This window comes from Vidua chalybeata, chromosome 6 (genome assembly GCF_026979565.1).
Source record: "Vidua chalybeata isolate OUT-0048 chromosome 6, bVidCha1 merged haplotype, whole genome shotgun sequence".
Lineage (NCBI taxonomy): Eukaryota > Metazoa > Chordata > Aves > Passeriformes > Viduidae > Vidua > Vidua chalybeata.
Window position 1 is genome coordinate 20,463,327 of NC_071535.1, and position 27,697 is coordinate 20,491,023.

The following is a 27,697-nucleotide window of genomic DNA, read 5'->3' on the forward strand; positions in this document are numbered from 1 at the left end:
TCCAGCCCATCATGCCAAGAGAGGTGCTTCATTTTTGTGGCCCTCTTCTGGACCTGCTCCAACAGGTCCATGTCATTCCTGTGCTGAGGATCCAGAGCTGGATGCAGCACTGCAGGTGGGGTCTCATGAGGGTGGAATAGAGAGGCAGAATCACCTCCCTCGCCCTGCTGGTCTGGATTCTTTTGTTGCAGCCCAGGATATGCTTGGATTTCTGGGCTGCAAGTGCACACTGTTTGCTCGTGTGCAGTTTCTCATTCACCAGTACTGCCAAGTCCTTCTTTGCAGCACAATAAATGACCTATCAAGGACAAAATGTATTTGTTCTGAAATTTAAACTCACATATTTTTTCAGGCATTTCCCATTTCTTAGTCTTAAAATTTGCCTGTTCTACAGGAAATTTTCCTTAAAATTGACTATAATATGTCTGAAAGTCCTTGAGTTCAGATAGCCAGAGGACCTTAAGACTACTGTCTCTAGCAGGTTTCTCATGACTTCCAGATTCCTTCTTATGGAAGGAACCCTGCAGGTTTTCTGAACTATGAGATTTCAGAGCATCCATCTGGGTCTGTCTAGGCTAGCTGATGGCACTGCAAGTATCAATTTCATTCACAATCTGCAAGCTCAGGGAAGATGCTTTTAGAGGCAGCGCAGAAAATGTGTATTCCAAAAATGTTTTTTTGTACTCTTAAGCTTGTGAGAAACCAAAGGTATCACTTTCAGACTGAGTCAGGTAAATAATATATATGAAAAATATGAGATTTTAACTAATTCAAAGCCCTTCAACTTTCTGAGTTTGCACATTTCATTACACAAATCATTGTTGTAGGGTAGTGTGTTATCTTTAGACAGAACATGCTAAGATATATAATGTAATGCTAAAAAAGGGTAGTAGGTTGCTACTGGGTTACATAGGATAAAGATCCTAATCTAGTACATCCATCAATGATCAATCTCCAGCCATTGTTGCTGTACTTTCAGTTGGTAAAATCAGTAATTTTTGTGTGTCATTTTGGCCACTTCATTGTGTATCTTCAATGAATGAAGAAAAGACCGACACCTTCTGCCCTTGGCTCACTTTGCAGGTGATCTGTGGGGGAAAGCTGGTACATGAGGTGCTGCAGGCAGGTGCAGCATTCCCAGGCACTGAGGGGACCATATTCTCCCACTCCCTGCAGTAAGAAGAACATGGTCTGCACTGGAGAAGACCAGGCCTGCAATAAAACAAATATAAATAATTTTTAAATCTTCCTATATAATAACCTTCTACAAAATGAAGAGCTCAGTGTTGAGAAAATTACACTGGTAAACTCTCTTCTGTTGTGAGCAGGATCTTGTTGTCTTCATTCAAGGAGGAGTTTCATATTCTGGCCCTAGTTTGCCAGAATATTGTTAAAGAAATCTGGACATTTCCTAGAAGCCTGAAGGTTTTTGGCTACTAGAAATGCTAGAGATTTCCTCATGCTAAGAAAAACCACAGGCTTCTCCAATTACAAATATAATTGTAATTCACAATTAGAAGTTACAATAAAATAGCATTTCCTGCAGAACCAAAGACCAGTTTAAACCTGCAGTCATTATTTGCAGGGCAGGAAGGATGGAACTAGATTGTAACTAGGACTATTTATGTGGCTTATACATTGCCCTTAGTAATATAAACATTATGCCCACTTTGGATATACTCTTGAAAGGCAAAGTGAAGCATTTGAAATAAGAAAGGCATTTCTCAAATGTCTTTTTCATCTTCTCCATCATTCAGTCCCAAAGTGTTCAAGACGCATTGTTGTCTGTCAGACTAAACAGAGAAAGAAAAGCATTATTCAATTCTTGAAATATTTCAGTGCCCACACATCTTCAGTTCTCATGACTTTTTTTTTGTCCAGTGATTTGTGTCAATGATTTTATCTATTCAGAGAAGTATGAGGCAAGAGGATAGAATGTTAACTTCTATAAAGTCTTTCATTCCACATACTTCTGCAAACAAATGCTTTACCAAGTTAAATAACATAGCTATAGAATTAAAATATTCCAGAGGGACAGGCAAGGAAAAAGCCAATGTTTTCAGCTGAAAGTGAAAGAGGGATGGCAGCTTCTAAGGCCTGTCTGGGATGCAAATGAGGATGTTCTTATAACCTCAGTTCTGTATTTCAGGGACTTTGTTAAGGGCAGGGTGCTCAAGCAGAATTTGGAAGAGGGCATTTCCAAGGCAGGAAAACAGGGCAGAATGGCATTTCAATTCTATTTAACCACTTCAGGTCTATCCTGCTTTCATGTTTTTTTCTGATTGAGTAAAAAACTTAAAAGGATACAGTTTTCCAGGGTAGCATAAATTCTTAATTCTGCAGTATGATGCTGGTTTATATGAATTAGAGGTGTCATAGATCAAGACAGTGGAAATATTAGGGTTTTGTAATTATGAGCTGAAACTTTCCTAACAAGGCCTGTGAGATTTTTGGTACACTTAGGTAAGATAATCTCTTTCTGTTCAGAGCTTAACTTCCAGCACACATTTGAACTTCAGTTCTGAAGTTTTATATTAATCAGGTCTGAATTCTGCATATTTAGTGCATTTTTTCTCTCTTTTATCCTATCCCTACTGGATGATACAATTTACAAATATTGTCTCACTACTTAATCTATTACTGATGAATTCCTGTCTTGATAGAAATGCATACAAAAGTAAATGCTAAACTAGAATAGAGCATAATTACATCACAGTGAACTATTTGGCACCTGACTTATTAAAATAGTCATGGAGATAATTTTTAAGTCTATATAAATATGAGTAGTAAATGCTATATATTTGCGGTTCCAAGGAAAGTTGTATATAATCAAAGTGATAGACTCCTAGCAAATATTGGATTAGTTACATTTACTGATTTATGGAAGTAGACTGGTCATCCTCATGAGAGCCTACAGGTACACCTTTTCTCTTTGACATTTGTTAGTCATTAAAAAGGTACCTCAAAATATTTATGCTTGACTCTGAGACTAACATAAAATTGCATTGGGAAATGCCCTGAAGTCTAAATGCCTAGAGAAAGAATTATGTATTTTTACAGTCACCTGGATATTGTGAAGAAGCAGTGACGAGATGAAGAGCGTGTGAATTCTCCCCTCCTTGTACAGTGGATTTTTAGTGTAATTTTGTGAATAAAAAAATATAAAATTTATATGTAAAATAGAAAAATTCTACTTGCAAGAGGCAGGTTATATTTAACTGAATCTTTAAAAATGAAGAGGCAGAATAGATTAATATATTTGTTTACATTTATGCATTGAATAAATCTTCACGTAATCACATATTAAACACTTTAACAGTCTTCCAGTAATTTAGCAAGGATGGAACAGCAGTGTAGGTAATGGTATTTAAAAGTTCTCAGTTATTGCTTGGTGTTTGAGGTTCTGCAATTCTACTTCTGAATTTATGAATATATTTGTCAAACAATTCTATACTTTAATCAAGATTGAGGATTTTTGAATTAACAATCTGGCTTTGCAAGGAGAGCTACAAAAAAGTTGTGACAGCAGCAGCTGGCATGGGTCTACATGATACCTTTTATATGGGAATGTTTGTACCTTGATATGGGAATGTCAGCTGGTCATCAGATTGCATCTGCACCTCTCTTGAACTTCAGCTAGAGGACTATACAACAGGAGGGTGAAACGAGTATTTCCTGCAGCTTTATCTCTGGACTATTTACCACAAATTCCACTATCACAAGCCTTTTTTGTGTTATTTGTTCATCCCTGCAAATATTCTTCAAAGAAAGGTCAGGGAGCTATAGAGCTAAGCTTAATAGTGCTTTTGAAATACACCATAAAGTGCTGCACACCAGAATCCAGCATGTGCGATTGTCTGGTCATTCCCACTTAGACAAACAGAAATGACCACTACAACTATTGACTCAAATTAGGTCCAGCAGGAATCCTGAGGCAAATTAATAATTGTCAATGGTACTAAGCAAAAAGCTATTTCTCTGCCCTCTGAAATTAATTGTGAATGCCCCGAGGAACTGGAAATAGCTAATAGTCCTCTTCATGTAAAACCTCATTTATTTTCCTTTTAACATTCTCAGAAAATCAAAATCTAACACACTGTGACCATTCTCAAAATCTAGGCTAAATGCTCCATGCTAGATTACCCAACTGGAGAAGTAAAGAGGAAATCATTTTCTCTCTTGCATATTACAGTGTATAGCTATTCAATGACAGCGGTCTTCAATTAAAAAAAGAATTTGAGTTAAGTAGATCCAAGTCCTTCTGGTATTTTTCTCTACTGGTGTATCCATGTACAAGCAGTGATACTGTTGCTCTGATCATCTCAAGAGCATCTATAAGGGCTGGATGTGTTTCAGTGCTCACCATATGACATAATTTTTGCAATGAAATAATGACAATATTTTTTAAAATTAAAGGTCCAACTAGCTTAGTATCATGCCTCTAACAGTGGCCAGTTATGGCTGCAAAAAGAATCAGAATAGGGCCTATGTGCAGACATTTCTACATCATATTTTCCTGACATTCTGGAATTTCCTAATGCAACAGTAATATTTCTCTGTTAGAAATATAATTTATGTACTCATTACCTAGTTGTGAGCACCTGTCTTATGGAAAATAAGCATGTTCAGAGAAGCATGTATGACACACACAGAGTTGGTTGTTCTCAGAGTCTTAATATAATTTGTAGATAATTTCCATTCTAATGCCAAAGTGCATCCTTGGTTTATGAGGGCCATGGCAGTAGGGAGGCCTACTGTACATGAGTGTGTGTTTAAAATTTCCACTGGTTGTCTAGTTAGCACAGCCTTGCAGGATCAGAACACCCAGCCTCGGTGCATCAGTCCTCTAGCACTGTGGACACTTGACACAGAATCACAGAGAATCACAGGAACTTTAGGGTTGGAAGAGACCCCCATGATCATCTAGTCCAACCATCAATTTAGAATTGTAATCACCCCTAAACCACATCCCCAAGTGTCACATCCAGACACCTCTTGAACACTTCAAGAGATGGTGACTCCATCGCTTCTCTGGGCAACTTATTTTATCTAATATTTAATCTGAATTTCTCCTGGCATGACTTAAGATCACCTTATTTCATTATATGAACTAGTAATAAAAATAGCAAGGGAAATTTTCATTGTCTTTTGAGCCTTAGGTTTGGGGAATGCTTTTTGACTCTTTTTCCTCCCCATAGATTTAAAATAAAAATTTGTTTCCAGCTCTTGAGGTGTCATGTAGCCACATCTTCAAATAGTCTGAGCTGTAAGAAAAGCAGGAAATACAGCTAGCATTGACACAGCAAGTAATTTTTAGGTAAAAAGCTTCAGTCAGGCTTTCACAGCCACTGCTACATTCCTTCTTTATGATGTTTTAGAAGTTCCAGACAGAAGAGGAAGTGCTGAAATGCTCAGAGAAAGGCACTTCTCTGCTCCAGAATGGAGTCCTGTCTGGAACTCAGCGTGAACCACTGGACCTCATAAGAGAGAGGCTGTCCTTGGGTGAGGCTGATTCTGGCTTCTACAAACCTATGGCAGCTGAAGACTTGAGCTAAGATGCAGGGCAATAGACTGTGACCTTTTGTGTGCATTCTTCCCATGATTATACAATAAAAATGCAGACTGTTATTTCTAACTTGCTAAATATCAGCTGTGAGTTTGAAACTGTCCAAGATCCCAAACAACACACTTTAACTTAAAAGCTAAAAGCAGGCAAAAACAAGCTGGAGATCAGGGATAGGAGCATATTCTATAAGAAGAAGCATAATATGACAATACTGATAGGAACTTGTGTTTGCCTGTTGGGTAGAAAATGGAAAATTTCCAAGACTTTCTAGGAAAAGGAAGTATGGAGTAGTTTTGGGATGCCAGAAAATGTTGACAGCCCTCAGGTGGGGTAGCCTTTAGGAAGGTTAGAGAATGGGTTGAGGGAAGGATATGAAGAAAAAGAAGTCATCATTGTGGGCTTTCCATAAATGGTGAGGTAAAAGGTTAAGAGGGACAAGAATTTTTTTATTTACTGAAATTATATTTGCCAAATGAAGCATTGTTATTCAATGGGAACAGGTGATAGCAATTCCTGAGATGATATCATGGGTCTTGTGACCATTTAATTCTTGCTCACCTGCATACCTACGAAATCAGAGTAGGAGGAGTGCTCTGGAGTTAGTTCAGCAATTGTCTTCCAAATGATCAGAGAAACTTATTGAGCAGTGTCTTGAATTGACTGAAAGTGTAGAAGGTATCATAGATATTTCTGATAATTGGTTGGTTTCGTGCCTTCTCCAAACCATGGCTGCTGAGGTAGGTCTGCAAAGCTCCACATTGTGCTGGCTGAGCTTTTCCTATGTAATAGGGAATACCTGCCTAAAGTTAACCCAGGGTAGATTATCTACCTTGCAGCTATGTGGGGCTTCAGGAGGGCCTGGAGCACTTCAGTAGTTAGTTGGTTTGTGTTCACCCTGGGCCTTATAAACCAGAAGGGAATTCCCTTCCCCTTCTGAGGGCTTTCTGAAATACTTGTGTACCATGTACCTTTCCTGCCACCTCACTAATTTCCTCTGGTTCTCAAAGTATCTTGTACTTGTATAAAAAAGGCTGCATGGTGAACTTTGTCTCATAATAAGATAAGAATTAACAGGCACAGCATATTTCAATGAGCTGAATTAATGTCAAGTCTGTCAGCACAGCCCACTGGCATAGCAAAAAGATGAAGATGTGAGTTATGCTGTATCTCCTGTGTGTTGTAATTTTTTGTATGTGGAATAGTTAAGAAGAAATATTAATGGTAGTTTTAATGTATTTCAATCTGATGTATTATCTAGAATTCACTTCTATTTTTGAATAGGTAACAAATGGAAATGTTTTGCTCCCTGATGAAGAAATTACTTTACAAATTAATTTGTTGTAATAAAAACCTTTTCCAGACTTGTGCTACATCCTGCACCAATTTTGATAGGAAGGTGCTGTAGATCCAGAATAGAATTTCTAGTGAAGATGAAATGCGGTTGCAGAGCAGGTATAGCCCAGTGGGCAGGGTCATCTGCCTAATTGCAATGAAAATCCTGAAGTTAAATCTCCAACATCCTAGAAACTGTTAGTACTCTCTTTTCACCCCAATTCCCTCATGACCAAGCATCAAAAGTTCCTTTAAGGATTTATGTTTTCTATAGAATCTGGTGATACTTAAATGTATAATGGCTTAAAATAAATGTGAAGGGAAATAAAAAAGAGAAAAATATGAATTTTCAAGTATTTAAAAAGAAAATAGAACCTAAACCCATGAATTTGGGGAGTCACAGTTGCACATTTTGCCAAGAACAGCAAAATCAATCAAAAATGTTTTCAGATTTTTTTCTTTGGTCATCCATTTGAAATGTAATTGCTCCTATTTCTGCTTATGTCAACACTGAAAATAGAATAATCAGGTTTTAAATAGGATTTTACTGTGGTGAGAGTCAAATCCAGTATTATCCAATGACTTTGTGAAGGAAATTATTAACTCTGGAGAAGTGACTACAAACTTGGAGAGAGCCAACAGAGCTATAAGCAAAATTTATGTCTATCCATAATGTTGTTTTTGGCACAAAGGAAAACGAACGAGCAAGTGCAGGAATAGGAAATAGTTGAACTTTGTCAGATATTTTTTGGTGTTCTGAAGAGGGCTGTGAATAAGTCAGCAAGAGAGAGAAGCCTCTCAAGTATGTGCACAAGACTGCCTCCCTTTAGATGAAGGATGGTGAACTGTGGCTCTTCAGGTGAGTGAAAGTTACAGCCGAAGCAGGTCTGCTTTGAGCAGAACTGGAGTGCACTTTGGAAGTCAATCTGAGTGTGAAAAACAGGGAGATGACAGGAAGTGGGCTTAGTAACAGTAAAATAGGGAACAGCAATATTGACACCTTGAATACATCACTCCTGTGTGATAAATGAACATGCAAGGCACAGGAGCACATGCTCTGACACTGGGACTTGCTTGCTTTGGAGGCTAGAAATAGATCTGAGTTTATTTTGAGCTGTCCTTGGATCTGGCAATGTTATATCTTGCCAAGAAAGGGTTATCTTTTCATTACTTCTACTACCTTTTCTGCATCCACTTGTGGTGACAAGCAGAAAGGGTTGTTACAGTAAAGCACAAATATTTCCTTATTGTTTCAGTTTATTTTAGTTTTGAGTTTTAAGGTTGCTCCTCCTTTGCACTTTAAAAAAAGCAGAGCAAGGCAGAAATATGTAAATAACTTCTGGGTTGTCAGATAATATAATTCCCTCACAAGTTAATGAGAGGATGGGCACTCAGGTGAGATTAGCTGTGGCTGTGTAATTTTTTTTTTTTTCCATGTATGTGCAAGTCTGGAGCTTTTTTAATACCTGAAAATGCAGGGATTTTTGCTTTGTTTCTTGCATTCACTAGTCCAACATTCTTCTTTTTTTATAAGCAAGACTCAATTGTCCTTTGGTAATTTTGATTTTAAAGCAAATATTTAAACACTTATTTATTTTCTGCTAAACATGGGCCTGAAAAAGCATGTGTTTATAAAGTCATTTTGGGGTGACATTGAGAGTTGTGGACAAAAGAAAATCTAGATTGACTTTTTCTTTTTTTTTTTCTCCTTTTTTTTTTTCTTTTTTTTTTTTTTTTTTTTTTTTTTGCGAGAAGAGACAGCAGTACCTTCTATGAAAATCACAACTTTGAGGAAAAAAACCTCGATGTTTTCAGTTGTCTGCTTCCTGCAGGTATAAGATGAAAGAATAGCTTCCTTCCACAAAACTGCTATGTTTCCTTTCATAACAGAGGAGATAGAAGAGCTTTGATTTTGGCTAAATTAAAAAGGGGACACTGGTACTTGTTGTGAAGTGTGTCCTACTGCAGAAGTATGAGAGCTGCAGACAGAGCCTTTTTCTCTTCACTGTGATATTCAGCTGGTCTCAGTACTTGGAAACACAATTCTGCATCTGTTTAGCTTTCGATGCACGAATAATTCAGCTGAAGTCAAGCTCACATGAGATTCCACACACCTTTCTTGGGAAAGTAGTCATTACTGCTGGGAATATTCCATGGAGCTACGTGTGTAAGGGCCACCTATATCGAGAACAAACATAGACAGTGTTGCCAGGGAACCCCAGGAGATTTGAGAGCGCACGACAGCAAGAACAGACTGAAAGGGTCTGTCCTGTACTGCTTACACTGCAGAACTACACACTCTGGATTATAATCAGCCCCTTGAGGGCTGCCAGTTTATCCTGCCTGTATTTCATTGGGAATCATTCTTCTCTGCTGGGTGTATAGCTGCTGTGACACTGCTGAGGTCATTTTACTTCAGTCAAGGTGGCAGTCATTACAATGAACAACTTCTTTGGCAAAACATTGACAGCTTTATGGTGAAAGTAATTTCTTTGTACCTGGAGTCCAGTACACCCTTATTTATTTTTGTGTTAGAAGTTTTTAAGTTTTTGGCTACACCATTAAAACTAGTCATTCAGGTAGATGATATTAACTAGCCATCTTTCTTCTCTCTGTCACTGTACTCACAAGCCCATCCTTGCACAAGGGTCAGAATGTTGCTATTTATATATTTCTGGTTGTTTTTGGACCATGTCACCACTTTTTTTCTTCTTTTTTTCACAGCTTCTTAGAAATCAAGATTCTTGTCTTCACCCTCAGGGCATTTCTTGGTTTAACTCATTTACAGAGGAAGACAGCTGAAGTTGTTATTCAGGAAGACAGTCACTGAGCTCAAAGATCAAATATGCAATTTGTCTACTCTTTGCACCTTATTTTATTGTCATGGTGTTACCTCTACCTGTCCCATCTGAGCATTTCTTTCACCATTTTGTCACCTGCTTCTATGCTGAAATGCAGGATGTCCTTTCTGAATGAGCCAAAATACTACAATACTGACTCTTAGAATCATAAATTCATAGAATATCCTGAGTTGGAAGGGACCCACAAGGATCACCAAATCCAGCTCCTGGCCCTGCCCCGAGACTCGCACCATGTGCCTGAGAGCAGTGTCCAAATGCTTCTTGAGTTCTGGCAGGCTTGGTGCTGTGACCACTTCCCTGGGGAGCCTGTTCCAGTGCCCAACCACCTCCTGGGTGACGAACCTCTTCCTAATATCCAACCTAAACCTTCCCTGACTCAGTTTTATGCCATTCTCTTGAGTTCTGTCACTGGTAACCAGAGAGAAGAGATCAGTGTCTGCCCCTCCTCTTCTCCTCTTGAGGAAGTTGTAACTGCAGTGAGGTCTCCCCTCAGTCTCCTCATACAGTTTCCTCTCAAGACCCTTCACCATCTTCATTGCCCTCCTTTGGAAGGTCTCAAATGCCTTAATGTCTTTTTTTATATCGTGTTGCCCAAAACTGCCCTCAGCACTCAAGGTGAGGCCATCCAGCATAGAACAGAGCGGGACAATCCCCTCCCTTGCCCAACTGGTGATGCTGTGCCTGATGCACCCCAGGACAGGGTTGGCCTTTCTGGCTGCCAGGGCACTGCTGGCTCATGTTCAACTTGCCAGTGACCAGGACCCCCAGATCCCTTTCCATGGCACTGCTTTCCAGCATCTCATGTCCCAGTCTGTCTGTACATCCAGGGTTGCCCCACTCCAGGTGCAGAATCTGGCATGTGCCCTTGTTCAGCTTTATACAGCTGGTGATTGCCCAGCCCTCTAATTTATCCAGGTCTCTCTGCAGAGCCTGTCTGCCTTCTAGAGAGTTAACAGCTCCTCCAAATTTAGTACTGGCCATCTTACTTAGTGGTTTTATTTGGTTTTTTTGTTGTTGTTGTTTAAAGAGTCTTGTGTATTTTGCTTTTGCTGTGTACAAGGCTCTAGTCAATGTATACAATAAAAGGTATCTGTATGCATGAGGATTTGTGAACATAGGTCTGCACTGGCAACTGCACTGCTTGGCCTTTGACTGTTGTGTGATCAGCTCTCTGGGCTTTGTGTGTGGATTCATTAGACACAAAATGCAAATTAAAAAATAAAGGAGGCAGGACCATGAATTCACATAGCTTTGTCTCTTGCCTCTGAGAATTATGGATACAGTCCTCTTAACAGCAAAAATAAAACCAAATTGATGTGGATGATGAAACCAGAACATCTCTTGTTTCAGACACTAATTTAAGGTCAGGAGGTAAAACTGGGGGGTAACTAGGAACAGATTCCTGCCCTGACATCAATGCTTTGAATTTCAATTCCTCAGTTTCAATCTTCATTGCTTCACAGCAGTATTATAGGAAATAATTAGTAGGCCATTGTTTGTGGAATTAGTTTCTAACTGCAAATGAAGAACAATTTTCTTAATTTTCAATTTTCTCAACTTTGGCTGAGACATGACATTTTGATTCCATTTCAATGGGTGTAATAATTTTCTATTTTGGTCTGACTGTTTGCTGAAAGGGAAATAGGTGTGCAAAGGAATATCTGGAAAATGCTGTGTAGGGAATTAATGGAAGAGACTGGTATGAAAACTAGACAGATGTTACAAATTCTAGAATAAAACCAAGTTCTGGTCAGTGGCAATAGAGACCACAACCACTTTTAATAGACATGATCTGCATTCAAGCAGCAGATAAACTTTGTTCTGTTTGACCTGTGCTGTTTAGAAGAAAGAAGTAAAGATAATGACATATGTTTTCATTACCTTCTTCCATCAAGTTTGCAATTTAAGCCTTTTATCAGAAAGTAACAGCAGTTTTATTTTATTTAAATTGATATCTAATTAAATTAAAAGCAGCACTGCCATTCAAACATTATTTTTTTCCTTCCCCTGAGATAAGACACCAGAGTATAATTATAGATGTACAAAGAGTATCAATGTTTAGGAAATGTGTTTATATCTCATCTTTATTTCAGAATCTTCAGCAGTGGGCTCCCTAATAGGCAGTAATCTGCAACACCAGGTATTCCTAATAACCTGACAAATTCAGGTAAGTGTAATAATATATTCTAATGAGTTTGGATATACAGGATCGCATCTTTCTGACTTTTTAAGAGGTTCATTCTTTCACATACTGGTACAGAAATGAGTTTTGAATGAGTTCTTATGAGCTTTGAAATTTTACTCAACCACATGGTATTCTAACTTTAAATACTATAGGAGGCTTTCTCTGTGTGAACAGCTGACAATTGAAGTGTGTTTGCATAGTGTGTTACAGAGACCTTAGGAAGTGTAAGGAGGACAAGGAAGGTGCATGCATGTGTTGGCTGTTTTTCATTATATTCACAAGTTTATTTATTATTTTGTGTTTTGGTGTCTGAACTACTCTTTTATATTTTGTTTATATAGAACTTCAAATTTGTAAAAACACTGTCACTGGAGAGCTTGTCCCAGTTATATTAGCAATTCTGTGTCTTAAAAATATATACATTTCCAGTACCTCAGTGACACAGAGAAATACTATCATTCTCATTTTAAGTGCAGAAAATGTGCAACTTTCCAGCATGACATAGTCTCTCTTTTCCAAGAGGAAAATTAAATACACAGGTGCTGGATTCAAGCTCAGTTCTGGCATGATCTTCCCCTCAATTGGAAAGGGAGAAATTGTTATTTTTCTAATCCAGAATTGGAATTTTTCTTTAGCCTAGAAGTGCTGGTTAGCTTTTAATAGACGAGCAAAAAATATATCACTAACCAGGTCCTAGGAAAAAAAAATAATTCTAAAGGCTGAATCCTTGGACTCTTAAATTTCTTCAAGTATTGAGCTCTGTGACCTTCACATAAGCTCTTTGAGTCCACACAGCATCACACTTAACCCTTCTTTCCTATTTGACTTTATTCTTTCTCTTAAATAGTGTTGCCTTCAAAGCACCTGAATGAGCCTCCAGAAATCTAGGCTTAGTTCTTGGTCTTGCCACAAGCCTCCTTCAGCCAAAACTTTCTACTCCCTGCTTTCAGTGGGTTATGGATTTAGGACTTTTGGCCTAGTGAATGTGGGTGAAGGGACTTGGATTTTTCTGTAACTCCACTACTACTATGATGCAACTGTGAATAATCATATTAATACTGTTTTTGTGTACATAGGCATACACTGAGTCTCTCTCCCTCACACCTGTGTCATGATTTGGGCACACAGAAAGAAAAATAAATAATGCAAAAATGTAATAATTTAGGATTTATCAGGCTGAGGGATGCTGTCTCTCTGCACAATCTCAAGAAATCATGATGAAGTGCCTAGGCAGGGAAGGGACAATGCCCTGGAGGTTGTTTCCCAGGGGTGTTTTCTTCTCCACCCCCTCTCCTGTTTTACTGTTCTTCTTTCTATTGCTGCAAAAATAATCTAAAAAATTGATGCCATTAACCAATGCATATGCAAGTGACTTAATTAAAATAACTTCAATTATGCTAAATACAAGAAATTAATTATATCCATTTAAACAACCATTGTTGTTAACATCAAAAAGATTTTAGCAGTAAGACAGGATACATAGATGAGAACCACACAGGCAGCAGAACATGGTATACATACTCTGATAATTTAAGAAATCAAAATTCCCTTTAGTCTTGGTTTAATTATCCTGTCAATCAAACAATTGCTTAAGCATTTTATTTCTATTGGCTCTGAAGGAAGAAATTCAGTGAAAGTTATGAAAATATTTTACAAGTGGTCAGTAAGTTAGATGGTGATTTACATGGTTCTTGCTGTTGTGGTGGTTGTGGCTGTGATGGTAGTGATGGCTGTAGATGAAGCTCCTTTTCTATTAGGTGCTGCACAAACCCTGTGTGAGGAGAAATCACAGCAGTGAGGAGAAATAGGGCCATAAGATCTCTAAAACAAAGGCAGAAGAATCTGCATGTACATGGTGAAATGAATTCTGTACCTCCAGAAGCAACTGAAGAATAAGGGGCAAAGTTAAAGCAAAAGACTTAACAGTGATTTAAAACCAATTAAAGAAAATCCAGTAGTTAATGAAAACAAATCCATTTTTACAGTAGGAAAACTTAGCTCAATTGATAGAGAGGCCACAAAAAGGAACTAGTAGGACACATACACTAATGGATTAGACCTTATAACTTGACTCCCAATTCCTTGCAGTAAGTAAATCATACTGCATGAAATTAGTCGTTGTGTGTTTTAGTCATCCATCCTCTGATTAATTTTGGGGAACTAAAACATCATCATAAATAATTTTAAGTCAGTACAAACAATTTACCTACTCTATAGTGGCTTTTTTTTCCCCCTAAAAGTCTACTTTTCCTAATTCCCAGATAAAATGAAACCCTCCAGTAACTGATATCACTATGCTTTTCCACATTTCAGAGTTAGTAGGAAATCCCTTAGGATTTCTTGTCTGGCTTGCCCACCTTTTGCAGAAGCCTGAGTAGTCAAAGAAAAGCCAGTGGTTCTGCACTGAGAGTAAAACAGAGATTGGCTGTGGATGATAATTGCCTCAAATATTTTTTATGGAGTTCAATGACCCTGCTTTTTTAGAGAAGATGGTGTCAGCTGCAGTTTCACCATGGTTTGTCTTTTTTTTTTTTTTTTTCCTCTAAAAACGATTTATTTTATCCTTAATGACTCAGCCACTTTTGCAAAAAGGGCTTTTTAGTTTTTTATTCCTCACAATGGGACAGAGGGTGGTGTTGAAAGGTATTGTAGCTGGCATAGCCTGAAGGCACTGTGAAACCAGGTAAAATACTTTGTCTCCTTCTCACTGTTTAATCTTGGCTTGCACTCATACTGACTTATTAAAATGAAATGGAAAAAAACCCCAACGCACCCAAATATTCCAGCTTGATTTTCATCATGAAAGGGCTTCTGTGCCAATAAGACACCTGGTTGGTTCAAGAGTGTTGTTTTCCAACACAGCCAGATTATTAATTATATTTTCAGGGGCCAGGTCAGAGTTTTGAACTCTGAATATCCTTTAACTCTCCACAAACTAAGTGAATATGTAGGTTGGCTTTTATTAATTAACCCATCCTGAGATTGTAAGGTGCTGACAAGAGGCACAGTTGTATTAGAAATTTGGATTTCCAGATGAAATTTGAACTCTTCCTGAGCTGTTATCTTTTCATCAACATACCCCAGGATCTTTACTTTCTTCATTTTCCAGTATAATTTCAGTCTTCTGCCAAGTCTTTATCAGATATGTCTTTGTTTCTGACCCTGAAAATCTGGAGATGAACTCCTGAACTTGCCAGTTCCAAATCCTATGATCATAGTAATGATGCAAGAAGTTGGGAGCCAACTGGAAATTTGGTTGCAAAAGTGAAATTCAGAACTACAACAATATAATAAGCTCAAAGAGACATTTCCAGAAAAAAAACCAAACCAAAACAAAAAACCCCCACACAACCAAAAAACTTGGAAGCTGCTATTCTAGAAATGTAGTGGTGGCTGTCAGTTGCTGTTATTGTTGGCGGAATTATGACAGCAGGCTGAACACTGGAGAGCGACACACACAAGGACCTTATGTGATCTTGCAACAGGATATTTTAACTGTACCCCACCGGAGAAAAAGGGGTATCAAAACTGTACTGAGCAGTATCTACGGCAGAATGGGATTGAAATAACTGCCCTCCAGTTCCTGCAAGAAAGCCACTGAGGCTTGACAGTAGGCTCCCCACCTGGTATTCCCAGTGAACTCTGGCTGTACATCTTATTTAGATCAGCCCTAGGGACATATCTACTTGCCCAGGCAGTCTCTGGCTTTTCAGTAGCCTCTTTTGATAGCTTTGGTCCAAAAGCAAAGCCTGATAGTTTCTCCTATCATGATTCTGATGTTGCTTACCATAGATGCATATGGGATTTATAGTGTAATTTGAAACTGAAGCTTTTGTGTATCTGTCTGGGTCATATGATTGTGCTGGAGCACAGAAGGTTCCACAAATGCTCTGTCACGTAACGTGGTCGTAAGCTCTAAAAGCAAAGAGTATGTTAGCATAATACTCATTGAGAACAAGGACCTCAGAGTATAAGGTTCTTTGTTGCCTTTTGTTACTTGTTCCTTCTGTACCATTGAAACCATTTCCTTTATTCACCATGAAATTCATCCTGACCAGGATCTGGTATATACTGTCTGAGTCAATTCATTCTATCATTACAATGTATTTCTTCATTATGACATCCTAGTTAGTATGTCGTTTGGTCTTAAAAATTAAGCAAAGTTGAGGCTGGGTGGTAAGTGGATGAATGATTTCCAAGAAAACATCACTGTTATACAGAAAATAGCATTAGTGATTCATAACAAAATTATGATTCTTCAATTTGAAGTACTTTAGAAATAATAAATCTTCTGTATTTTGAAGAGGTAAGAAAGCTGAATCATTCTCTTCAATATGAACCCTGAGGGTTTTAATTTTATAGTTGGTTTGAATTTTTTTTCTTTGCGTGGGAAGCCTCTCTGTCTTACATGAATTGCATGGGGCTGCTTTACTGTTGCCCTTTAGTAGCCCCAAGATTAGTCTGTAGTGGCCCTACCAGAGTGTCTCTTGGATATTTGTCATGTAGGATGTAATAGGGTAATAAATCCCTTGGCCGACCATTACTGCACTTGCTGCCAATGTGCAAACATATTATACTTCCTTCAGGGCACAATGGGTGCAAAAAACTTTGCATAATTAACTGTGCATAATTAACTTGCTTAAGTGAGCTGAGTAGTAAAGGAAGGTAGCTTCTTTAATGTGAATCAAATATGTTGAAGAAAATTTTGCCACTTAAAAAATATAATAAAAGGCATTCACTATAGGGAAAAAGACTTGACTGTTTGTAGAAGTGGAGGATATGGGTAGGATGCTCAGGGAATGAGACTTTAAATATAAATTTTCGAGTAAGATTACTATTTCTCATCAGTTTCTGTATTTGTATCAAATGGGAGAGGTGAAGGTGAAAGGCTTACTCACAGACAGAAAGTGAGCCAATGATTAGCATATATTATTGTCTAGTTTCTTGAACTTTTGAAAAACAATTTGCTTTTTCCCCTTTCTGTGCAATTTTAGGAAAGGTTTGTTATTCTGAATTAAAAAATTAACAAAATTATACTTATGCCATTTTAAGTGTAAGATGCATAGACATCAGCAGGGCCCTTCTCCTCATCACAGGCTTTTTCTTGAACTAGCATAATTCAGCAAAACCGTGCAATGATCTTTCTCTGCCAGTAGAGCAACGAAAGGTAAAGAGTATGAAGCTATACTCTTCTCAGAGTTGCTCAGTGAAAAGAGGGAACAGACACAAACTGAAACACAGGAAAGTCCACTTAACAGAGAGAAAAAAACCCTTTTTGTTGTGAAGGTGGTCAAGTAGTGGAACAGGTTGCCAAAACAGGTTGTGGAGTCTGTCATGGAGATCAAACACCTGCCTTGAGAAGGCTTGGAGCAACCTGCTTTAGCCGACCCCGCTTTGAGCAAGGACAATGGACTTTATGATCTTTGAGGATTCCTTTTAATCTCCACCATTCTGTGATTCTGTGTAGCTATCTATAGGTAACTGAACTGTATAAACAGTGGGGAAAATTTGCTGCCATATTTTGCATTCCTCAGCAAAACTAAGGTGTCCTGGAGTGATCTTTTGAGAAGAAAATATAGAGGTCAAAAGCTTTTTGAACTCTAGAAATTGTAGGTTTGTCAAATCTTCTGCAAGAGAAGAGGCAGAAGTCACATGCCTAGAAATTTCTATCAATTGAAACAATCCTTTCAGAGTAATTGTAGAGAACAAGGCTATTTTGGCATGGTGTGGACTGCACAGGTCTCTGCCTGTGCAGGTAAATTTCTGTGATTCAGGTATTTCATCATAAAGGGACACGTGTTGCTAAAGCAGCATTGTATTTGTGTTATGTAGATGTACTTGTATATGACAATGGCTCAAAGCAAGTTTTAATGTACTAGCAAAAAAAAAAAAAGAAAAGAGAAGGTAATCATCAAGGGGAGGTGACTTGCTTTGTATTGTTGTTACCCAAACCAGTTTGAGCTAGCTCTCCTATATTCTAGATTGTGTGAAGGATTTATCTGGGTAAGCAAGTGGGAGGTAAAAAAGCAAAATGTGTGAAGCCAGGTTTGCTAGTCTAGCTGTGTCCTTCCTGATTCCTGGAATGCTTATTCATTACTTACATCTTTTACCCATCTGCAGGACCTGAAATTGGAGGTTTTGTTGATTTTGATGTTGTTCGTACCTTTAAATATGCCTAATATATTTTTTAAAAGCTGATTAACAATGCCTTCCCAGTATGGTGTGGGAGTTCACTCAGACATTCCTTACTTGCTTACCTCTTTTACTGCTTACCAGATGCAGCATAAAGGATTACCTTTTACTGCATGGTCCCTCATTAATTTTTATTAGTTGCTGGTCAACTCCTTAACTCAATCCACTCTAATAAATTAATGTGATAAGACACAATACCCTAATATACTTATTAATACAAATGAATGGAATCAACTTTGCTGCACACCTGTTCTCAGTAATCTGTTCAAATACTGGTGAATTATCATTGCCTCTCAGAAATAACATCTACAGTGACATCTTGTTATGCTTTTTTGCTGGTTGATGAAGCTCATGTTATTGCATTGCACAGGATGCTTTGGAAAATACAGTCATTGTGACTGTGAACTGTGGCTGAACTTTACACACCTTGAAGAGATAGCTCTAATTTGCTTGTGGCTCCACCAGAACTGTCTGCCTTTATGGCTGGAAATGCTATAATACAAAAGTATCTCAGAAATATCAATGTATTAAGTATTACTAGAGCCCAAAGGGCAAAATCAGAAGAGACGAAGTAGAAGTGGACTTGAGTCTATGGGTGTAAGTTGATCCTCTGTACAAGGAATTATTTCCTTGAGATCTGCTCTGGCTCACTCAAGGTCATACCAGCCATCCATGACAGAGAGGATATATAGCCCTCGATAGTGGTTTTAACCATAAGGTGCCTGGAGGAGAGGTGCTAAACTTGCAGCATACCTGGCTTTCATTAGAGATTGTGAAAGAGGAAGAATATGCAGATAATGTAAATTTTATCTAGTGAAAAACATTTAACATCTTTTGTCTTGTCTCAAAACATACAAATTTGATTCCTTTTTCTGCCCTTCATGATTAAAAAAAAAAAAAAAGGAATTGCAATACTTGTATCTTTTTTTTTTAGCTCTGATTTGAATTAGTCATTGCCCTCGTTGTAAGGTGGGGACAGTGAGGCATATAGACATCTGAGAATCTGTCAGGAAGATCATTTCAGACCATGGACTGGACAAAAGGGGTTCATGTTTCCAATTTAGGAGCATAAAGTACTAGAATATCTTCTATTTACCCCCCTTCTCACTTCCAATATCTGTTTAAAAATCTTTGTCTTGTTCAAAGGTTGTGTTGTAGTGCTGAAGCTTTGGTCCTCTAAAATGACTGAGTTAAGCTTAAGCCCAGAGCCTTGGCATTTTGCATGTGCTGGAAGAAGCAGAACTGAAAATTTGAATAGTTTCTTCAGGCTATAGTCATATGAAAATTATTCCTAACTGTATGTAGAGAAGCCATTCCACCAAACACTTTCACCCAGTTCTGCCCAACATTACAAACAACATATCTTGGTTTACAAAAGTAATCCAGAAGTACTGTGTTTTAGTGTCTATTCTTCTAGTTTACATGTGCTGCCACCTCTAATTTATACTCTGCTGTCTTCTTGATATGATACTTGAAAAGTCATGTCAGTCAGGTAAAGCCCCAGGTGACTGGAAAAAGGAAATAATTGTACCAATCTTTAAAAAGGGTAGAAAGGAGGACCCTGGGAACTACTAATCTATCCATGTCACCTCTGTGCTAGGGGAGATTATGGAAGAAATCTTTCTAGAAGCTGTGCTTAGCCACAAGGAGGACAGGGAGGTGATTTGAGACAACACACATCCACCAAGGGCAAGTCCTGCCTTACCAACCCAGTGGCCTTCTCTGATGGAGTGACTGCATCAGGGGATAAGGGAAGGGCTACAGATGTCATTTGTCTGGACTTCTCTAAAGTGTTTGACACAGTGCCCAACAACATCCTTCTCTCTGAATGGGAGAGAGGTGGATTGGATTGGGTCTGTTTGGTGGGTGGATAAGGAATTGGTTGGATGGTCACATTCAGGGGATTGTGGTCAACAGCTCAGAGTTCTGATGTAGATCAGTGACAAATGATGTCCCTCAGGGATCTCTGTTGGGATCAGTATTATTCAATATAGGCAAAGGGATCAAGTATACCCTCAGCAAATATGCAGATGACAACAAGCTGAGGGGTGTGTTTGACACACCTGAATAATGGGATGTCATCCAGAGAGGCCTGTACGAGCTCAGAATGTGGGCCTGGGAACCTCATGAGGTTTAACAAGACCAAACTACTGAGCTGGGGCAGCCCCCAGTACCAATTGCTGGGGATGCCAAAGGCTGGGGATGAACAGATCAGAGTAGCCCTGCTGAGAAGGACTTGGGGGTGCTGGTGGGTGAGAGGCTGGGCATGACAATATGTGCTGAGCCCAGAAATCCAATTGTATCCTGGGATCAAAAGCAGCTTGGCCAGCAGGGCAAGGGAAGGGATTCTGCCCCTCTACGCCCCTCTGGTGAGATCCCACCAGGAGTGCTGAATCCAGCTCTGGGGCCCCCAGCACAGGAAGGACATGGACCTGTTGAAGTGAGTCCAGAGGAGGGCCACTAACATGGTTAGAGGGAAGAAGCACCTCCCCTAAAAGGACAGGCTAAAAGAATTTGAATGGTTCAGCCTGTAAAAGACAAGGCCTTGGGGTGACCTAATTGCAACCTTCATTACCTGAAGGGAGACTGCAAGAAAGATGGGCAGGGAAATTTTAAAAGGGCATGTAGTGACAGGACAAGGGAGAATGCTTTCAAACTGCTAGAGGGTAGGTTTAGATAAGATATTAGAAAGCAGTTTTAACTGTGAGGGTGGTGAGGCACTGGAACCATCGCGAGGTTGCCCAGAGAGGTTGTGGGTGTCCCACCTCTGGAAGTGTTCCAGGCCAGCTTGGATGGGGCTCTGAGCAACCTGGTCTGCTGGAAGGGGACCACGGCAGGGAGGTTGGAACTAGATGATCTTTAAGGACCCTTCTGACCTAAACCGTTCTATGATTCTTCTGTACCAACTTTTCCAAAGAGAACATAACGTGTCTAAGTGGTACACTTTCCTACCTTTTCCATAGACAAGTTTATAAGGTCTTAGATGCAAGCAGTAATTCCATGTTCATTTTTATAAAATCTGCTGACCAGAAATCAAGATTTTGCTGCTTTTGAACACTTACAGAATGTCTGCTAAAAACATTCAGATGTCCATGTATTGCCAGTGACTTCTGAGAGCACAATAAGAAGAAACTGTTATATCTCTGACAAACAGAAAGGATGTTTTATATAAATTTACTCTAAAATATCTTTGGAAAAGATTGCTGAAAATGGTTAGGAAAATTGATGGAGTTCTCTAGCCAGAGGGATCTTTTCCTGCTTCTCAGTAGAGGCAGCAATGACTGGCTGGTATTATTGTAGCACTGCGTGGATCAGTTAGATACAAAAAAGATTTTGCACTAGAAAAATTACCTTTGTGAATTTAATGGATTTAACTTTAGTATTTATGGATTAAAATTTAGTATGCTTGTAAATGAAAAACAAAGTTGAGAAATGCATCCCAAGTCCACATATATTTATTATTAAAGCAGAAAGTGTGTTGGAAGAGGGAAGGGTGAATAGTTGTATGGGAAAATTTTTACACAAGATCGAATGGCCTTTAGCTGTGAGAAACTGTAGTTTACTTTTGCATGCTTGCTGCATGCAGCCCAGACAATTTGCCTGGCATGATAGGGAGAATGGCAACAGGTATGAAACTGTCACTCTAGAAGAACAGCTTCTAGCAAAGTGTAAAAAAAAAACCAAGGAAAATGAGGCTGTGAAATTCAGTTCATGAAGCACACTGTCCTTTTACTGGCCACCTCCTTCTTATAAGGAACAAAATGAAGGTCTCTGATGGGAAGTGCAGCATTTTTCTTGAGGGCAGGAGTGCTGAGAACAGCCCTGTTCTTAGAAACGGAAGGTGTGGTTTTGCACACACACACAAAAAAAAGTTCTTTGTTTTATAGCTATGACATGCTATAAAGCCACTGCTGACATGAAACTGAACAATTCAGGAAAGGTAAACAACTTAGAAAGCATCTAAAAATTGTTAAGGGACTTCACCTGGTAAAGTCAGTGGGACTTTTTGCCTGGTATGTTGAAAGGTTGAAATCTCTGTAATAAAGAAAAAGTGAAAAAAAGGGAGAAGCTGTGACATATAATTTAGGGCTTGACCTTACAGCTTCATTTGTTTAGGTAGTTTCACTCTTTTCTGAAGAAAATAATAAACCTTATTCCATGTGGAACCTTATTCCATGTGGTGAAGCATTATTTTTTCCTAAGTTATGTTGCCATGTTAGTTTCTTAATAGTTTTCAGACATAAAGGTATTTGGGGACATATCTTTCCCTTGTTGAAGTAATGACCAACACTTCTCACTTATTTCAAGGGTACTTTAATCTATCTTTTCAAGGCTTTTTTAATGAAAATGAATTATTCAGTATGTGTACAGCACTTTGAAAGTACACATAGCTACGTAAGTGCTAAGTGTTATTACTGTTCAACTCATTATCTTTTATCATAAAACTAGCCATGACTTAGCTGCTGTTAAGCTTCTTAGTTCTCAAGGAAAATTAACACTAGAAAATGCTTTGACTTTTTTTTTTTTTAACCATGGCAAATTACTACTGCCACTGATTATAGCAGTGATGACAGGGTATGAACCCTAACTGAACCAATGTAGAGATCAGCTGTAGCTACTCTTCTTTAGGAAACTGTATGCTGGTGAGTTGCTGTGCTGCACTTGATCATAATGACCCCATTTGGAAGCACAGACAAGTGAACATGATTTGTCATTGCTCCATTCTTTTTACAGACACAGTACATGCAAACAGTACACCCTTGGAAAATGGTAACTATACACTTAACTTGTGTCAGTGGTCACAGGAGGTACAGGGCAGTGGAAAGTCAGAAGTGGAAGACACCTAGGTTGCATAATTCCTGTGCATGTGTTTCAAGAATGGAACACTTCAGCTACTAATGCTGTCATAAGAAATTTATATCTGTACAAGTGCATTTGAAAATCCAGGCTTTTGACTTTCCTATGCTGGACTAAATATGTCTTGCTTAAAGTTAGGTGTGTGTGTTAATTCTGGGTTTTAGGAAAATTATCTGATTTTGTTGGGAAGAGGTAGAATTTTAACTTTTTTTCATGTGGAATTAAAATCTTGCTAGCCCCCTAAAACAGGCACTCTGTCAAGTTTGCCATTGAATAATTATAGTAATAATAATTAAATATTAGAAATAATTAGGAGTACTAATTAAATAGTAAATGTAAAAGTCTACCACTAAATATGTCAATACATTTGTTTTTCTCAGTGTATATTTACCTTATCCACATATATTCAGAATGTTTTGATGTAAAAACCTGACTTTTGCTGTAGGAAAACATTGTGAATTAATAGGAGTGGGTAGAATATATTGTAGATACCTCTAGGGTAAATGCTACATGGCATTACTTAGGCTACAAAAATACTTCTCATACTTAGTTGCCTTTTGGCTTGCTTGTAACAGAAGGACCAGAAGAATACTTTAGTTCTTGGAGTCTTTAAAAGAAATAGACTATATCCTATCCATTGCTATATAGCTTTTTTATTTATTAAATTATTAGTGTTATTTCTACCTGTACACAGTGAAGATGAGTGCCCTGTTTTCACTTGCAATGAGACTTCATAAACAAAATCACATAAAAACTTGATAAGATTCTTGGTACTTTGAGTGTGAAAGAATAATAGATTATTGCCTAGGTAACTAAAGGTAAATGGCATTATTTTGTGTCTCTTCTGCATTAATCTGATTACTGTTATCTGACACACATCTTTTCTCTGAAGATGTTAAAATCTTTAAAGCTTTGAAAAGCTCTCTTAAGTTTCATAAAAGTCTGTGTTCTATATAAGCCTTTAAGTAAAAATAGGTATATAGGCAAAACATGGCAAAGGTTTTCAGTGGCTTATTTAAATGCACACAGTGAGTTGTTTGCTGACTGGGGACAGGTTGTTTTGACTCTTAATCTACCCCTCCATCTAAAATGCTTATTTCCACCAGCACAATTCTTCTGATGTAAAGGGAATTACATTTAACTTTCTGAATCACTACATTTCCTTTCAAATGCCTGTTCAAATATTGTTAGGAGGAAATGAAAACTAATGTTCCTGGATACATGCTCACTGCATTTATTGAAATGGTCTGTAATGCTGAACCTCAGAACAAGCAGCTTTCATCATCTAGAAAAACTTCACCTTTCCCAAGAGAAGGCTAGCTGTGGGAAGTTTTTTTCTTTCTTCAGGTTAGGAAGGCAGCATAACAGACCTCACAACAACATACTTAGGCAACTATAAAGAGCAAAATGTACTTGGAGCAAAGAACATGGTGAGGGGATAAAAAGCAAAAATCCTAGACCTTGTACTTGTGTTAAATTTATTTCTAAGACAAAGTTTTGATTTTTTTTTTAATTGAATTGCCCCATTTTATAAACTTGCTTTTTGATGGCACTCTAACATTGAATCATCAAAATCTTCTTTACTTGACTCTCTGTTGTTGAACATTAGTTGTGGTGGCATCAGGTAAATAACCTGAGAATCAAACCTGCTATTTTCTTTCTATTTCTGGCTGGAATGAGTATTTGCCTTGATAAAAGGGGTAGAGAGATATACTGAAATAAAAAAAATACAGAACCCTGAAATTCAAGTTCTGTCTTGTGACTGCAAATTGCTGAAATTCTCTGAGGCTCTGCCCCTTTCTCTACCTCATTCTTTCAAACTTTTCTAGTTAAATTGAAGCTCTTCAAGGCAGGGATTTTCTATAATATATACTAATTCAAGGCTTAGCATAGTTGATGTTGATGATTTAACTTAAACATCATATGTACAAATGAAATGAACAAACCATAAAGAAATGAGCATGAATCATGACCCTAATGTGGGGAACTGTGGTAGGAGATGGATGAGGGCAGCCATGGGATTGTACAAGAGTCACAGATTTCTAACCACAGAAACTGAAGACTGAAAGAACATGCTTTACAAGTCATCCTAGGCCTAAATGATTTCCAAAGGAAAAAATGGTAATGGGATTAAAATTAGTTGAAAACAAACAAAACCAAACAACAAAAGAACCCAAAGTGGGAATGGAAAAGTCAAATTTCACTAGAATCAAAGCAGAAGTTTCAATAAAGCTGCCCTCTCAGTAAGTCTGAAGTCAGTGTCAGCTGAAGACTGAAAGTATTCTTATTTCTTACAATACACAGCTCGTGAGTACATTTTACTGCTCACATTGCTGAGTATGTACCCTGTCTAGCATCCTTATTATCTGTGGAAATACAGCTCAGAAATTTGCTGGGTTTCATGTAAAAAAATGAAACACTGTTGAAATAGTGTGTTTATTTTTTTGGAGAAGTGACTGACTTGAAATATTTTCCTCTGTTCTGAAAAATATTGCCATGGGGAAAAAAAAACACATAAATTTATACATATTTAGCATCACATATAAGAAGCAAAATGGGCACTTCTTGCATTATCACTTAGATTGCTTTAGGATAATAGAATAAACTTTTTCTAATGCAGCAAAGAAAATGTTCAGTATGGACAATTTTTCAAACTGAAGAAAATATAGTAGAAAACCCAGCATGAACAGATGGTCTGAGTAGTTTAGGAAAAGCTAGAGCCCTGGGCTAAGGCAGACTTCGAGCAATATTGTTCATGTGTCCCATATACATTTAACAGTTTTTAATAAAGCCATGAAATGGAAGGAGTTCTTTAAAGTAATGCCAGTCTTCAAATAGCCTGAAAGCCATTATTTATACCCTTGAATGTGAAACCAAGTTGTTGAAAGGAGTTTTGGACACCTACAATAAGATTTCATTCAAAGATTTGTAGTTTCTGACATGAATATTTAAAACATTGAAATGAAAGAAGAAGCCTTGGCTTTCCAGCTTTGGTATAAGAAGTTCCATGTCTTCAGTTAGGGAAATTGCCCATGAACTCCTTACTGCCTCATCCAAGAAGACTTAAGTATTTTCCTAATTCCCAAGGATGAAGAGCTATAAACTCATGGATTTCCCAGAAGATGCAAACTTCTAGGATAGTCTGGCTGCAAGTTCATGCTTTCTAAAAGGCGTACAAATGATGGTAATAGAGTATTGACAGAACTGAGAGAAGCAAAGTTAGGTAGGAAATTAGAATCCAACTAAAAATATTCAGAGTTGTCTGATCTGAGACTGAGCATTGATGCTATTTGGATATATATAGTTACTAATCTCATGCATCTAAGAGGCTATTCTTGTGAAGAAGGTCAGTGGTTTGCTGGGAAAAAGGAAATGGACCATTCTCAACTGGAAAAGGTGGGGCTGGGGGGCTTTTCTAAAGCTTTGAGCCAAATTACTTAGAAGGGGCTGCACAGATGATAATAAAATTTTATACATACTCTCCCCCTCTCTCCCCCTCCCCCCATCTCTCTGGTTTTCAGATGGGTAGGAATACATTAACATCATAACTCATTGACAGCTACAGCTACACACTTAGCTGGCAGTATCCTCCTGCATACATGTACTTCATGTGGATAGTCATGGGAGAGGTGGACTTTAAATTCTAGACACACCTTTTCTGGGGAATTTGGGAGGTAATTTACAGAACCTACAAATAGATGAACTTGTTCTCATATTCAAGACATAAAGGTCTCTCTTACTCTTGTGCATTATTCAGAATATTTGGGCTGACTAATTTTTCTTCTGACAATCTTCTGATTATCCTTGTTAATAAATCAACTTTCCTGTTTTTCTTTAAAGAAACTACCTTATCTTTTAGGGTGGATAGGGTGTTTTGTTTTGTTCCAAAATTAAGTCTGACTCAGACAGGTGTGTTTTAGCATCAGCTTTGTTGAAACAGGGAGACAATTTTTGTTTTGCATAGAAATTTGGGGATCATTAGTGAAGGGATGTGAGGAATTCTTGTAGTCTCAAATTTGTCACTATTATACAACCACACCCATGAGTCGATTTTTTCATTGTGCCATCATACAATGAATGCAGGCTCTTAGAAGGTGCCAGACTGACAGCTTTGAAGTTTACAGAACAGGTTTTGCAGAGGCATTAGCAGTCCTAGTTCTCCTTGTGCACTTCGATCTTTCTGAACAACTGCAGCTTGATTAGAAGACAACTTCAGTTACTTCCTGGTGTATCTAGTCATAACTTGCCATCTCCTAGGATATTCTGTTCTTTCCTTATCTAGAAGTGACCCAATTATATGGCCTTTTTCTTCTTTAGTTCATTCAATAGGCTCCAGTTTGGCCCCTATTGGATGAAATCACCCCTAATTGTAGCGCTGCTGTGTGGACTGAGTGGGCAGTGAGGGTGACTTCCTTTATCTGCTTCAGGGACTTCACTCCAAATTGCTATGGAGAGCTGCTCCTGTGGACAATTTGCATTCTTCTTACCTGTACTAAGCCACACTGCAGATAAACTCAAGGAATCAGGTCTGTGGGGTATTAAATCAACAGCTCTCACAGCTGCCAGTTTCACAAAATAATCAACTCTCAATTATGCAGCATAAGGGCAATGGTAGAATAACCCAAATAAAACAAAATCAAGGCTTATACAAAAGGTAAATAAACTAAGCAGTAAGGATAGATGTAGTGTGCTCACCTTAGAGAT

General features: G+C 38.2%; 1 protein-coding gene across 3 annotated transcripts in view; it reads left to right on the plus strand.

Moving 5' to 3' along the window:
• CEP128 (centrosomal protein 128) overlaps positions 1 to 27,697 on the plus strand; it is a 214,644-nt gene that overhangs the window by 171,159 nt on the left and 15,788 nt on the right. For 2 of the 3 annotated variants that reach the window (XR_008431387.1, XR_008431386.1), the window contains exon 26: positions 11,853 to 11,926. The exons of the other annotated variant lie outside the window; for it this stretch is intronic. The gene's annotated coding sequence lies outside the window, so the exon portion shown is untranslated. The remainder of the gene's footprint in view (positions 1 to 11,852; positions 11,927 to 27,697) is intronic. 3 annotated transcript variants of the gene reach the window in all.